The following is a 17,129-nucleotide window of genomic DNA, read 5'->3' on the forward strand; positions in this document are numbered from 1 at the left end:
TTCTTTAGACTGAATAATGGAATATATGAATATATATTTATATAGGCACAATTCAACAAATTATATCAATTTTTTTCTCCTTAAAACTAGTATAGACATAATGAAAAATAGGTTGGTAAGAAGTCCTTTTAAAATAAGAAACTAAATTTATGCTTAAGAAGTGGCTTTCTAAAATATTTTATTGTAGTGATACAGATATGTAACTTCAGATCCAGACAAATCCCTGTAAATATCTAGAAATCATCCAGATGTAATTTTAACACCAGTAAGAGTTATGGCCTATACTAAGAAAATAAAGAAAAACTGAGAGAGAGAGAGTAAATGCTCAATCAAATTATAAAATAGAAATAGGTTGCTGTGAACTTGTGTAAGCAAACAAAATCTGATGGAATGGTACCAAACTGTTATTAAGGCCAAATAGGAAACTTTAAATTCTAACACTAGAAAATATAAAATTTGCCCAGAAGAGAAAGATTATTAACTGTTCTTTTAGTATATATGAGGAGAGATTTAGACGTGTTTATCTCCCTAACTCAAACATAAGACTGAGGGATTGATAAGACCTAAGAGAGGTGAACAGTTAGACCACAACCATGGCCCCACTTTAACTGACAACTATGAAAAGTATGTCACTCTGTGTGTGTGCGTGCATGTGTGAGCACGAGGTGAACATTATCACCCTGACATATTCTCATCCCGCTCCAAATTATCTAGTTCTCATTCCAACACAAATTATCTGCCAAATAAGCAACCTTAGTAACCTGAGCTGTTAACCTCAATTCACTAGATTTAAATCCAATTTACTTGAATGTTGTAATTATATCCTTAAGGCTAAGAGTCTCTTAACTCTGGAGAGGTTTAGAATAAAATATAGAGATGATGGTATAAATCATACACATTAATGACTTTTTTTGGTTAGGGATAATATCTGTATTTGGAATGAAAATGTAATGATTAAGATAACTAGCTATATTAGAAACTTTGAAATTTTAGTTTGGCAATTCTGTTTACAATGCGTAACTAAGTGATAGATTTCACATCTTATATTTAAATTTTAAAGTTCCATGGAGATTTTACTGTCTGCAAACAACATTGGAATATTTCAGATAACCTGAGACAAAATCTATTCCTAAATTTAGTTTATTAGATTTACTACTATGGATTAAATAATTAGGATAGAAGTACCAATCTTTGAGGTTTGAAGAGAACGTAGTGTTCATTAAAAGGAAAAAGAGTCCCACATGACCTGGATCTATTAAATTGTAGTAGTTTATCTGTTCCTTTAGAGGATGTCATGTGATTGCCCCTCTCTCCCTCTGAACCCCATCGTCTCTTCTCTTCTCTTCCCCAAAATAAGAACCAGCATATATGAAGTTATGTTCTATTTTAGGCTAAGGTCTTTGGCTGTGTCCACAGAGAAGTCACTGAAACTTTCTGACCTATAAAATGAGAATTTTAAATCCCATGATTTTGAAATGCTGCTACACCAAGCATCAAAAATAAAGAAAAATGTGAAGTTTACAATCCAAAAACTCAGATTTATTAAAGGGCAATTCAAAAAATAAATAAAAATAAAAGAGTGGGGCTACCATGATGGTGTAGTGGTTAAGTTTGCACACTCCATTTCTGTGGCCAGGATTCGCAGGTTTGGATCCCAGGTGTGGACATAGCACCTATCTTCAAGCCATGCTGTGGCAGCATCTCACACAAAATAGAGGAAGATGTCACAGAAGTTAGCTCAGTGACAATCTTCCTCACAAAAAAAAAAAAGGGTAAAATCGTTTTCTCACACATGGCTGAAGAGAGATCGCCTCCTACACAGACCAGAGCTGAATGACAAGAGGTTATGTAATGCGGGGAGTCCTGGGGGTCCCCACCTAACCTGAGAGGAGAGGCCTCACCAAGAACCGTGGGCGTTCAATTGAGACCTCAAAAAGGCCACTCTTTCCCTCATCTTTTTGGAGTTTGAAAGCATTTCTTGCAGACGTCTGCTGAACATTTTGAAGATTAATTCAGACTGCTCCTTTATCAGTGGGACGGTGATTGATTCACATTTCATTCAGTAAGATAGCTAAAATGATCAATTTCCCCAGACTTTAGAACATTTAAGTGTCCATATCTGTAAGTGAAGATTGTCCAACTTTACAAAAATTTCTCTCCAAATGTGAATATTTGGTTTTAGATGTGTACATTACAGGTTCTGTTCTTGAGAAATGATCAATTTGAACTTTTACAGAAGATTTATTCCAGTGATTCTAAACATTTAACTTGACTTTTAAAATCATAGCTTAAAATCCCATAAGGTAAAATAACTTTTTAATAAAGAAAATTGTAGAAAGTTTCTGCTGGATGTTGGAATGGCTTTAGTTATTCATCTTTGAGAAGCTGAAGGAAACAATCAGTCTTCAAGTTAAACACACGTGCGCACACACACAAACACACACAAAATCACCAGCATTCAAGTTTCATGGGTTCATATGACCTGGTAGAAGTCCAAGTATTTTCAAGTTCCAAATGCCGAGCCAGGGCATTCCTTAGAGAGAGTTCTCATTAATTGCAAGATTTTTCTTTTCCTAAAGAGTAAATTATGCATATTCACGAAAGATAGCAGAGATAAAAGCTGGAGATTAAGGGTCTAGTTTCATACTTCCAATTATTACATCTCAAAATTCATGTTATTTTAGTGTTTTGCAATTGCTTTCTTCTTCGCTATGCATTATGTTGTATTTGCTAATTCTTTTTTTTTTAATAAGTTTTGTGGACTTTATTCAAAGAACAATGGGAACTCACTCACTGGAAGTGTTTTTGTTCTGTTACTAATGTTGCCAATTTACCTCTTTTTCCTTGAAGAAGAGCGGCCCTGAGCTAACATTCGTGCCAACCTACCTCCACTTTGCATGTGGGATGCCACCACGGTATGGCCTGATGAGTGACATGTAGGTTCACAACCAAGATCCAAACCCCCAAACCCTGGGCCACTGAAGGGGAGTGCACGAACTTAACCACTATGCCCCTGCTAATTCTTAATATTAAAAAATAATATTGTTTTTATAATGATTCGTGTTCTTCTTTAACTATTTTCTTTCAATATTTTAACTATTTTATAATGTTTTAATTCTATGTTTCATATATTTGAAATAGATGTCAAATTCAATTTTCTGAAATCTGTGAGGAATTAGGAGATGTTTATCTCCAATTAGCCTTTTACAAAGGGTAATAGCTGCCTCTCAGACATATCTGATTAGGGCACTAGATTTAAGAGGAAACAATCCTCAAAATAAAATGCCCCTCTGTGGCTTCCTCTCCCCCAGCTCAAGGGTTACTCTTGACTTACCCCTTTCGATCTACTGCAAATACTTTCTCCATCAGCTTCCACTAATCTGAACTACTGGAAATATGGATTTTCTTTTTTCATTGATCCATTTGGATTTGCTAAGTTAACTTTAGTCTGTACTGTTTGGCACAGCATACCTGCAATTTTGTATAATTCTGTGCCTGGCCTTTTTCTGTTGTTTCCTTACAGTGGTACCTATATTAGTTTCTTATTGCTGCTATAAAAAATTGCCACAAACACAGTAACTTTAAACAACACAAATTTATTGTCTTACCTTTCTGGAGACCAGAAGTCCAAAATTAATTTCATTGAACTAAAATCAAGCTGTCAACAAGGCTACTTCCCTCTGGAGGCTCTGAGGGAACATCTCCAGGTCCATAGCAAGGATGCTAGCGTCTCCTGAATTTCTGCATCACTGAGGTTCGAGGTGGTGAGAGACACTTGCAGGTGCCTTCTGCAGGTAAGTGTGTTCTTTCTCATCCTTGTAAGCTCTGTCTCTTCCTTATCGCTTCCAGTTTGTCCCCATGGGTTTCAGTTTGTTTTACTCTTTCCTGTTTCACATTCACACTTTCTTCACAGCTATTGCCTTGACTGACCTATAGGTTCTTCAAACCCAATACCATATGCAGAAGCAACATCCATCTGGAGACTTTTGAATCAGTTCCCATGATTTTGTACTAATTCACATCTATAATAAATCTCTTATTCTGTATCATCCATATTGGTTGTGATTCTCTGATAACATTTTGATGGGCAAATATACTATTTATTATAACAATAAAAACGATAAGAATTTAGAATGTGAACATGCATAAGACCTCCATTTGGAAAACTCTAAAACATTTTTAAAGGATTAGGAAAACCGTATAAATGAAAAGCCATTCCATGATATTGAATGGAATGACCTGACATTACAAAATTTTTCCAATTAACTTTAAAATTCAATCCTATTTAATAAAAATTTCATTTGGATATGCATTTAGAAACTTGATAAACTTAAAAAATACATATGTGGATGAATAAAAATTCACAAATAGTTAGGTCAATTATAAACATAAAATGTATAAATAGGTACATTTTTTTACCAGCTATTAAGACATTCACAAAACCATAGAAATGAAGGTTTGTTATCATTTAAGTGTCACAGTAAATGTTTGATTGCCTAAATTGTGAGTTAAGCTGCAAGTGATGTAGATACTTTCTCATCAGTATCATATGAGGGTTACATAATTTGCATCTTCATAAAATTCTATACTCAGATACACAGTAGTGATTGAGCCAACATAACTTGGCTAATCAGACTTAACATCAGTATTTTTGATTTAATTCAATTTTATCTTTAGTAGTTTTCCATTGCTGCTGTACCAAACTACCATAAATTTAGTAGCTCAAAAAAACACAAATTTACTATCTTACGATTCTGTAGAAGTCTGACATGAGTCTCAGTGGGCTAAAACCAAGGTTTTGAACAGACCTGGGTTCCTTTTTAGAGGATTCAGGGTCCTTGCCTTTCCCAATTCTACAGGCCACCCACCGACATTCCTTCCTACATCTTCAAAGGCAGTAACATTGCAGCTCTCTGACCATTCTGCCATACTTACAGCTCACTGGATCTGAACTCAGTCAGAGACTGTGCTTCAATTTTAATGATGCATGTGACTAGGTTTAATTCATTCAGATAATCCAAAATAGTTTCCCCACCTCAATGTTCACAGCTTAATCCCAACTGCAGAGTCCCTCTAGCCATGTGAGGTAACATATTCTCAAGTTCTAGAGGTTAGATTGTAGACATCTTTGGGGGCCTTTATTATACCTACCACACAATAGTCAATTAAAGTGACAAAATGAGTGGCTACATGAAAACAAAAACCAATTACAGAGAGTGCCCCACTGCAATGCACATATCCTCAGCATTTTTAGACCTATGGATTTTTCTCCCACTACAGGGATGCGTGCACTCTTGACTGTCCCAATATGTGAAGGTCAAGTCCTTTGCTAGAGCCTCTGACCATGCTTTGACCAAAAACTTGGGCCAGATGACGTTCAAAATTTTATTCTAGGCTGCCTAGATCTATCACCATGGCAACACTTCCAGAAAATTTAAAGCCTGATAATGAACAATTTGAGTCATAGCTTCATGTCAATTTTTGTGATTTTGTTTTCTTTAGAAGCACCTTACTTCTTGCATATGGATAAGACAGATGGTTGCCTTTAAATAGGGTTGATATAAAGTTAGATGATAAAGGTGTAATACCTTGTCAGAGAACCAAGTGTCTTCAGGGTATATCAATAGAGTAAGCTCTTAAGAAAATAACCAAATAAATGAAGTTGATGATGGATAGCGTGTAAGCAGGCATGTTAGAGCATGGAAAACCTGATGAAGCAAAAGAAAAATTGGAGATAATGTACTTGAATAAGCATGCTGCAAGTTAAGAGGCTGAAATTGGAAAATAGCTTGTTTGAGTTTGTGATTTAAGAGATTACTTGGTTTGAGATGATGAAAAATTCCTGCTTGATTCAATATGGGTTGTTGAAGTGTAATGAAAGAGAAGAACTGAAGTGGATGGGCCATTCACACGGATGTTTAAATAATGTATGTTACTGAGAATTGTAACATAGTAGAGGAATGAGATGTAGGAGTTTGCTGTTACAAGATGACAGAGGGGTAACAAAAGGTGAATAGATAACCCTTATACGAAGGCCATGGGGAAGCAATAGACATATAACATGATACTCAGAGGAACCAGAATTTTTTTCACGTGATAGGAAAACAATACTTTGAAAATGGTATTTGGAAGCAAAGGTGATACAAATGCCACTGCCATACCTTGAAAGCATGAAGGAAAAATTATACTGTTAAGTAGTAAGGAAAATAAGAACCATAGGTGATAGTAACATCTTCATAGAAACAAGGAGGAACATTTGGAAGAACATTTGTTGATCATAAATAGAAGTTTCAAAGTACGTTCTAGAAAAGTTAGTCAGTTGGAAGAAAGTGAGCAATTAAATAAGTCTAAATGTACAGATAATGCTTTGGCAATTTAAACTAAGTACATAACTACTAGTACAGTACAGGAACCAAACTATAAGAACAATCTGACTGGAAATAACCAGGAGATCCATGCTTGCAAATGAGCATTAACATTAAAGTTCTGTTCCAGAGATGATAGATAGAAAACCTGCATTTAACACAGTGTCATAAATAAAAAGTGATGCCAGGCATGGATGCTGTAGCAGAGAAAGGAACCCATAGGTTTGGGGTGATGGAATTTGTGTTGTCATCATATGGTGTTGATGGCTACAATGATTGTTGCCCTTTCTGTCAGCAGTGTGCGAGCACATTAGAGTCAGATGGTTATTCACTCTTAAGAAGCATCTGGCAGTAATTCTAAATGAAACGAATCAGACATCTTCTGGTAAAGCTATTTCCATGGTCATAGAAAGGACAATTTGAAAGGCCTATTGATTGATGGGAAGGCATAGCTGCTTCCCTGATTAAAATAGGTGGGAGAGGATCCCATCTGAAAAACTGGATATTCTCTCCAACTTCACCTCTTCTGTGTCTGTGTGTGTGAGAGAGAGAGACAGACAGACAGACAGACAAACAGACAGAGAAGGATAGAGACAAGGAGATTAGGGGCTTGAGTTGGGTGGTCCTCTTAGCTTTTGTGTTTACCTGCATTGATTCTGTATTCTCATGCCTTAATTTTTCACTTTTGGAATCAACTATGGGGGCCTTCCGGTCATTTGTACCCTTCTGCACAGAAAATTGCACTCACTGTAAAAACCAAGCCCTCAGAAGACAACACTATTTTCAGAAAGTGCTTCTGGACTCTTCTGTTTCTATTCTGTTTCCTGAAAAACACAGTAGGGATTTTCACCCTCAGGATGATCCCTGTACTCTATAATTCCACTGTTTTTAGATAGCAAATTTGAAGCAGCCTTTCTCATAAACAAGTACCCACTGAGAGCTTAGCAAATGCAGTTTGACCTATTATCTTGGATTTATTCCTATTTCCTGGTCCTCACTGCTGGTGTCAGTGCTTGCACTTGTTCTGATGGCAGAGTTGTCTAAGAAAAATGAAGCCAAGAATTGATTTACCATCCAGGGCAACCCTCTGTGGAGATAGGCTTTGCTGGATTCATTTATTTACAAGTGGTATATGCCAAAATTAGGCATATATCATATGTTTGCTTAATAAAAAGGGGAAAAATTATCCCTGAAAAATTCTAAAGCTTAATCAGTCTTACAGTTTGCCTTTTCAGCTCTATGTCCAATAAGTTAATAATTAATCCAGTACTGCTGGATGACTTCAGATTAGTGATTTCTAATCTGTGTAGGGAAATTGGTGTCACCTTGCCTCTTCGTGTATTTCAGTGATTCTTGCATATCTCCATTCTTCTGTTCATATCAGCTCTTCAAGCAAATTGAAGTCTTTGGGAAGGAACTGCATCAGTTTCAATATTTTTGCCTAAAAAGAAATTCTATAAAAACACACAATCCCACACACATACATGCATGTGCACCGTTCTCAGAGGGCTCACTCTTCTTCCTGTTCCTCCACTGGTTTTCCTAGTCCAATCCGTATCCATCCTATTTAAAATCTTTTTCAATATATTGGCTATATTGCTGTTTCGCTGTTTAAGCCAATCTAGAAACATGCTCAGGCCTTTCCCAAGAAAAACAAATCCTCCTATATGTCTGCACTCTGTTATAGCTTTCCATGAAATAGAAGGCACCATTTTATTTTCTATTCTTACCTCTTAACATACTTCAGTCTGAGCTCTTCCCTCATCTTTTACATAACATCGTCACAAGGAAATCATCAGTCTCACAATTTGACGTATCATTAGATACTGTTTCATTTTTTCTGGCAGAAAAAGTAGAATGCATTTTATGTGGCTCATCACAACCTCTTTATTGAATTCTTTACTTGTTTGGATTCCTTCTAAATATATTTTACTGGTCCTATTTTTTACACCTTCCATCTACATCTTTTATCAGAACCTTATTTAACACTGTTCTTTAGATGTCATTCCTTCCATTTTTTTCTCTAAAATCCTACCTTCCCTCTTTTCCATACAATTTCTCTAAGAATTTATTTATTCTCGTTGCTTCAACTACTGCCTGTATTTCAAATTTTAACTAATCTCTAGATCCAGCTTAGATTGACATACTTTGCAGGAAAAATTTTTGGGTCATCATTATCTTTTCAGATTATCTCCATCTGGATGTCCTATATTAAAACAGAACTCATTATCTTTCTCTGAAGTATTATTTTTACTTTATTTGTATTAAATTTTATACATATATCCACTTCAACACACTTTTTTAAAATGACTTTTAGTGTTTTCTTTTCTTCACTTCATTTCCAATAACACCTGTCAGAAAAGGATTAGAAAACATACAAATCCCCAGCACAGTTTTCACAAATGTGCTTTAGACTCATATGCCCACTTTGCTGCTGTGTAGCCTCACCTATATTGGCCACAGGCATTTTAGATTCTACTTATGCCTGCCCCAAACCTGTTCCTTCTATTCCAGTCTTCATTTTCCACCTTCTGCCTTCATCATCTTTCAATCTCACAACTCAGAAATTCATTGTTTGCCTTTAACTTATCTTTTTTTAACTTTTGAACTATATTCAATTAATAGGTCCTGCTTATTTTGCTTCTTTGCTAAAAGGAAAGTAGAGCAATCCTTTTGTCTTTCTCGTGACCACCTGCGATGGTTAATTTTATGTGTCTTGGAACCCTGACTAATACACCATTCCTCCTTAATGATTGCTGTAACTTCCTAAGTTCTCTCTTTTCCTCCAGCTTTTTCCCATTAGGCCAATTCATCTTGCTGCCAGCAGAGCCACTGTCTTAAATACAATCTGACCAAGTCACTTCCGGTTGAAAACTTTTCAATGGTTTTTCATTCCCTTTATGATAAAGTACACTCTTTTCAGTGTGACTTCCCTCTATTTACATCTCTGTCACCTCAAACATACATCTCTGCTACTACATACATAGCCATTATATAACAGTATATGCATAATTTGCTTTACAAACACCTTATACTATCACTTTTCTGTGCCTTTTCTTATTTTACCCCATCTGGAATGTCTTGTCCTGCTGTTGAGTCACCCTAACACTTTCTTATTCTCTCTCTAGCTAGAGGCATCCTCATTATACAAGACTCCTTACTTGAGTTCCTGCTGTGTACTGAAGCCAAATGAATCAAGACAAGCAACTATCATTAAATGACAACTTATCAAATTAGTCCACTCTAAAAAGTCGTTTTTCAAGTCTGGATTCGATTCCTTACCTATAACATCAATCTGCTTGTGAATCCATTTCTTGCCAATTGTGGGTTTTGCAATAAACATGCAGTGTAAATCAGTTGCAAAGTAAAATTGCAAATACAGCTGAAAAATAGGGTTTCATCAAGTATATGAAAATTATCCTGGAGAAGTGCTGAAAATCACAGAAAAAAAAGAAAAAATTGCAGACAAAGACAGGTAGATGTAGGAAAGGAAAGGATAAAAAAGGGTCTTTAAACAATTGAGGCATCGCTTGACTATTTTTGGAAAAAAAAAGTTCCCTTCATAATTTTGATGAAAAAGTCAAACATGAAATGTAAGACTTGATAACATGGCTTTATGTTGTGATAAAAAAATTTGAACAGATAATCACCACTGGATTCAGACTTTGATGCAGAATCAATACTTACACAAATATAAGCTGTATTTTGTTAAATGCAGGATAAATTCAATAGTTTTTAAACTAAATATTAATTTTATTGTTCACAATGAAGGTTAAAATACATTTTTTCACTATTTTCAATGAACTTCTTTTCCTCATTTTAGTTAGTTTACTTTAAAAAGTCTTTTTTTCTTAGGTATCAATGAGGGTCATCCTTAAGTTGGATTTCATGTACATTCCTCAGTAAATATACTTTTTAGGTAAGGTAATATTTCTGTTTATGTATTTGCTCTCTCTTCAAACACACACCCCATATATGCATGCTTTTAGAGGATAAGTTAATATTACCTTTTTAATTTTTTTTTTTTTGAGGAAGATTAGCCCTGAGCTAACATCTGCTGCAAATCCTCCTCTTTTTGCTGAGGAAGACTGGCCCTGAGATAACACTGGTGCCCACCTTCCTCTACTTTATATGTGGGACTCCTGCCACAGCATGGTTTGACAAGCAGTGTGTAGGTCTGCCCCCAGGATCTGAACCGTGAAACCCAGGGGCCGCCAAAGCAGAATGTGTGAACTCAACTGCTGTGCCACCTGGCTGGTCCCCATTTTAAATTTTTTATGAAACTGTGTGTCAAAGACAGGACCTGGGACCTAACAGGTATTCAACTAATATCCATTCAGTGGAATTCAAGAAATTCTGCATTCGCAAAGTGATCAATTCAATATTTGAAATTCTTTTCTGGTAGAGAAGAAAGAGTCACAAAGAAAGTATTATGCTTACTCACCACTCAAGGAAAATAACCACATAGGAGAAATATGGTAAATTTTGGTAAATACCAGGGAGAGAGAAGGAAGGAATGGAAACAAATAATAGTTTCCAGCAACAGAAAAAGACGTACAGGAAGAAGCTTCAGCTGTTGGTGAGCATCATATTTTGCTAATGTAGGATACAGTGGATACTCCTTACAGACATTGCGTGTCTTGCTGATTCACACTCAGAATACACATTCATACAAATGTGTATGATTTCAGATTTAATATGTTCACAAAATAAGTATCCTTTTGAAAAAAAATCCCCATGAAATGAAATGACTGTACTAATATGATGATTAAGAGGGCTGAATTTTTTCCCAAAATGATGATATGGGCAATCAAGCAGAAATCAAATACTTCATATTAACACAAGGCAAAATATGTGGATTTGTTTCTAACTTCACAATGATATAGGAAAAAAATTCACAAAATTTTCATTAAAAAGTCTAAAATCTCAACATAAAAGTAGAAAGTTCTTTATGTACTAAATGATATGTTCCTAAGGCTTGTGTTTGAAAATTAGGAGACTGGAGATTTTTTTAAAGGAAGATTAGGAATATAATAACTACTTCAATAATTTTCTGGTATCATTTCCATTATAGTGTTTGTATTTTTTATCATAAGCAATGGAAATGTCTTGCTGACATGTGATTTAACAATTTAATAGTGGCAGATCAATGAAACATATGTACAATGAAAATAATTATGCTGATAATGCTTCAAATTGCAGATAGTTACCCAGAGAGAGAAATACTGTTTCTACTATATTTCTTTTAAATGTATATAATTAGAACAAAAACAGATTTTGTGGCAAGTACCATACTCAGAAAATGTGTAAAGAAATTATACAAACAATTGAAGCCCTTAACCATGTGTGTGAATGTATTTTAGTATGCATACAACATATTGTTCTAGAGATGGTTTTCAGGAAAAATACTCCATGTTTGGAGGCCCTGCTTTCAATATCCACACCAATTTATATTACGATACTCTTCAGATAAAGATTCTTGAGAAAATTGTAAAGCATAAAATTTATGAAGTAATAAGTTTTAAAATATCAATTTGTAATCATCTTTCTCCAGATAAGTGCATTAGCTCAGATTATGTTGAAGATAATTTGACTATTATATTCAGGAAAAAAAGGAAAGAAGGAAGAGAGGAAGAGAAGGAGGAATAAAGAGAAAGAGAAGGAAGGAGGGCGGGAAAAAGAGAGAGAGAAAGAGGAGAAAGGAGATAGAGAGATGGAGAGAGTGCTCAAGCTGGAAGTAAGAGGAGGAGGAGAGTGAGAAGACTTCGGGAGAGCAAGAGAGGAAAAGAGAGAGCAGGAGGGAAGAAAGAGGAAAAAATGTTACTGTGCCAGGTTTGTTTTTGCCCGCTGCCCAGAAAGCCAAACACACATGATAAGATTTGCAGCAGAGAGACAGTCTAATCACAAGGCAGCCATTCGAGGAACCGAGAGCATGAGTCTCAAATCTGCTTGCCTGATAATAGGGACTCAGGGATATTTATGGGGTAGGGGGGCAAGGTGGTCTGAAATGTGGAGAGAGGTGATTGGACATGGGGAGAGGTGAGTAATTGACAGTCTGCACAAGCGTAGTCAGACTTCATGCCTCTTCATAGGACACATGCTCACAAAATGGTGACGTTAGCAAGATCTAAGGTGGAGTTTTTAGCCTCTTGACATCAAAAGGTCGCTTATTGGACATCTGTGCTGGGTCCACTTAATGAGTTGGTGGTCTCAACCAGCCGGAGTGGACAAGGAGTTCTAATTCCTGAAATCAGCTCACACTCCCATTACCATAGTGACCCCGGCTCCAGGGAGATGTTATCTGTAGGAGGCTAGTGGGAGTCAGATAGCATATTGACTAAGCAGCACAGTTAACAATGGGCGGGTTAAACAGCTAAAAGCTATAATCAGTAAACGCAAAAAGGAAAAAAAAAAGAACCTTTAGTTCCTAGCTACTTAATCATCAATGGCTAACTCTCTCCTGGCTTCAAGAACAAATCAAAATTCTCAGGGCACAGCACCCAGTGCATGCACAACGGATGAATATATTATCCATAAAAACTGATGAGTAGATTAGGATTCCTTTCTTGGGGACAGAATTGAGAGCAGAAAGAAATATTTCAGATTGCCAGTTACCATTACCCATGTCAGAAACACACTCGGACCACGTAGCAATGTCAAGTGAACTTCTCCACTTCGAGCACCTCCTTGGAAACTTTCATGTGAGGTTCAGAGGAAAGAAATTTTCCAATATCTATTTAAAAGTTCAGAAGGTTCAGACTGGTTCTATTATCCGTGGATATTCCTTTGCCAGTACTAAGTGAGACAGGGGAAAGACCACAAGAATCAGTGGTCTCAATTTCCTCTCTATTGTCACTGTTCTCTCCCTCCCAACCTTCCTCTCCATCTCTCTCTCCTCCTCCCCACTTCCCCTTCACCCTCTGCCCTCCTCTCTCTCCTCTTGCTCCTAACAAGAGTGTTAACATTTTCTTTTGTTTTGCAATGGACCTTTTTGGCTGTGTGGTGAAGTTTATGGAACTCTTCTCAGAATAATGTTTATAAAGATACAAACATTCAGGGGCTGGCCCTGTAGCCAAGTGGTTAAGTTCGCGTGCTCCGCTGCAGGCGGCCCAGTGTTTCATTGGTTCGAATCCTGGGCGCAGACATGGCTCTGCTCATCAACCCACGATGAGGCAGCGTCCCACATCCCACAACTAGAAGGACCCTCAACAAAGAATATACAATTATGTACTTGGTGGGCTTTGGGGAGAAAAAGGAAAAAAGTAAAATCTTTAAAAAGAAAAAGATGCAAACATTCAAAAAAATATATGGGATTGTAAAAAGAACCCATTCTGTTAACATGTAGTTATTAAAATTTTTGTAATATGGAAATTTATGTGCTTCCATATTAACGCATTTAATAACATGATACCATGTCATGTTAATAAAACACTATAATTTCAAAATAGTGGTGTGCACAAATGATTTTTAGGGAAATATGCAACAAGTGTAATAGGATATGTAAATATCTGTGACATCTATATCTTTTTTTTTTTTAAAGATTGGCACCTGAGCTAACAACTGTTGCCAATCTTTTTTTTTCCCTGATTTTTTCTCCCCAAATCCCCCCAATACATAGTTGTATATTTTAGTTGTGGGTCCTTCTAGTTGTGGCATGTGGGACACCACCTCAACATGGCCTAATGAGCAGTGCCATGTCCGCGCCCAGGATTCAAACCCTGGTCACCAAAGCAGAGCACGAAAACTTAACCGCTCGGCCACAGGGCTGGCCCTTGTGACATCTATTTCTAAAACCATAATCAGTATGGTTCTTACTAATATGGTGCACGATCAAGATTCATAATTGAAAGAAATGCTAAATTTCAATGAAAGGGTGATAAAATACACATGTAATTTTTTTCCCGTTCAAATTCATGAAAACTCCATATTCTATCCAAGAATCCCATGGAGGTGATTAGACAATGCTAGTGGCCAAAAGAGCAATAAATCCTCTGTATAGAGGATCCATGGGTCGTTATTCTGTTCTCTTTTTGGTTTGTAAACACCTTTGGGATCTTAAGTAAAGTTATGCAACTTGGGGATTTAACATTCAATTACCATATAGATATTTACACATTTTATTTTTTTATTGTTTAATATTTGGCTTTTATAGTTCAGATCTTTTCTCACAGTAAAAATAACTGAAACTATCTCATGATACTGAAACTCGTTTCTCCGTGCTTTAATACACACAAAATCTAATAAAACATTACTGTTCATATAGTCAAACCAGTAAAGTGTACAATCTTAATATTTCTTTCTCCTTAATCACAAACTGTACTTTTATCTGATTCGTTATAGAATACGATAAAACTTACAGAATTCAGGGTAAAGTCATGCTAGTCAAGGATTTTTTTTGTTTTTGCTGTTCTTTTGTGTGTGTGTGTTTTCGTCTCCCTTAACTTCATTTTGGAAGGTGCACTGTTTGATAGTTGCTGAAATACCACAGCAGAGTGAGTACAAGAGGGCATCTGGTTTCTTGTCCTTGGTTATTGCTCATTCATGTTAATACCAACTGAGTTGTCCATCTTCCTATCTGGTCCTTCATAATTATTGCTGGTAATATTTGGTAATAATTTCATTTTATTCAAATGCATGAACTGTCAACTAAATGATGAAAAGATGATCGATTCTGGAAAAAATGTAAAACTAAACAGAATATGGTAAACATATTAGGTCAATAATAAAAATGCTATGCTCACGTGAAATAGTAAAAGCAAAAACATAAATAACAGTTACATTCACTGCAATCTCTCTCATTTTTTTTTTTTTTTTTCTGAGGAAGATTAACCCTGAGCTAACAACTGCCAGTCCTCCTATTTTTGCTGAGGAATCCTGACCCTGAGCTAACATCCATGCCCATCTTCCTCTGTTTCATACGTGTGACGCCTACCACAGCATGGCTTTTGCCAAGCTGTGCCATGTCCGCACCCAGGATCCAAACCGGCAAACCTTGGGCCGCCAAGGAGCAGAACGTCCGAACCTAACTGCTGCACCACTGGGCCGGCCCCTGCAAACTCATTTTAATTGCAACTCAAAGTGTCTCCTTTATGAAGCAGTAGCCTCACAGCCTAATATGGGGAGTGTCACAAAGTTCCCATTTTATTGCACTTTGGATATATATTTAGGTCAAGCAAATTTTCACATTATTGCTGACCGTTTAAAACCTCTACATAAAGTTTTTGTAAAATGCCTTGTTATTTTAACGGAAATTAGAAATTGTCCTAGACTAGACATCTACTCATTTAACTTAGATTCTGGCAGCTGGTTTATTTCTAAGGGAAAAAATAAAACTTAGAATACTTGAATTGTGACCCTACCTTTCTTTGATATAAAAAGGAACATCATAGATATTGGACTTCCTGTAAAGATTGTGCTCTGCTCTTGCTACGACATCCATGATTATCTTGGCACAAAACCCCTTTCGCGACATGGCTAATTTGCAATTACAGTCATGTTTCTTTGTAAGAATAATCACACTGGAACATTCCTATGGAAAAGTACCCTGATGTCATACGCAGAAGAAACAACTAAAATTCTCATCATTTATATTCCCAAAACTGTATGTGATCCCGATGCATCCTGTTTTATGGGGACAGCATCATGGAGAAATAGCTAAGCTCTTTAACAACTGCATGTTATTATCCCTCATTATTAGCTACATTCTAGAATTGTTTTAAAAATTAATCAAGGTATTTATAAAATGTCTAACGCAGTAACTAATATTTAATAGGTTGGTAATAGCTCAACCTTTATTTCCTATCTATTCTTTTCTATTGATTTAAATAACAAATTGTGTCCTAGATGAATAATAGTGGTTTGGAATGAGAAGTATTATTCCTAAAGGTCCAAAAGACAGAAAATAGAAACTAATACTTATAAGCACTTTGCCTTTGGCATTATTCTTTATATTAAAGTGACCAAAATTTTTTTAGTTTCCCTACTTTGCCCATGACCAGTTCTGAACCTCCAGTCTTTGGGAAGTAAATCTGCCTGGTTGCTTAATTTAAAACTTCAGAGTTCTCTGGTTCCTCTTTCCTTCTTCATATGTTTCCCCTACCAACTAATTTCTCAACAGTACCTCATGAATTGATCCACTTTACCCTTCCTGTCCACTGTAACTACACAAAACAAATCATGAACACCATTTTCCTGGACTATAATGTATCATATAAGTACAGCGTTTTATATGTCAATCATACCTCCATAAAGTGGTTTAAAAAGATCTTTTAACATCTCTCATTGAAATTCAAACTCAATTACCATAGACAACAAGACCTACAAGATCTGAGTCCTGTCTTCTATGACTTTTTTCCTACCACTATCCTCATTGTTAATAGGTGTTTGTATTTGTGTACATGTGTGTGTGTACATTCTGTTTTGTGATGATGTCCAACTCTTTCTTGTTTGCAGACCTTGTTGATTTAATGGTCTTCAGCCAGGGATACCTTCCCCTGAATCTTTGAATGCCTGGGCATTCAGATAGTCTGTATCTTAATTTATTTGCACATATATATGCTCTTTCATGATGTACACAAATATTAAAGCAGCATTATTTGCAATTGTCTCAATTTAAGTAGACAAAATGTGTTATAACCATAAAATCAAAGTGTACTGCAATAAAAGTAAATGAAAATACTGCTACTCATCATAACATGGATGAAACTTACAAAACTATTGATTTTTGAAGGAAGGCAGACACAAAATAATACATATTCTATGATT

This window comes from Equus przewalskii, chromosome 16 (assembly GCF_037783145.1).
Source record: "Equus przewalskii isolate Varuska chromosome 16, EquPr2, whole genome shotgun sequence".
NCBI classification, from domain to species: Eukaryota; Metazoa; Chordata; class Mammalia; order Perissodactyla; family Equidae; genus Equus; species Equus przewalskii.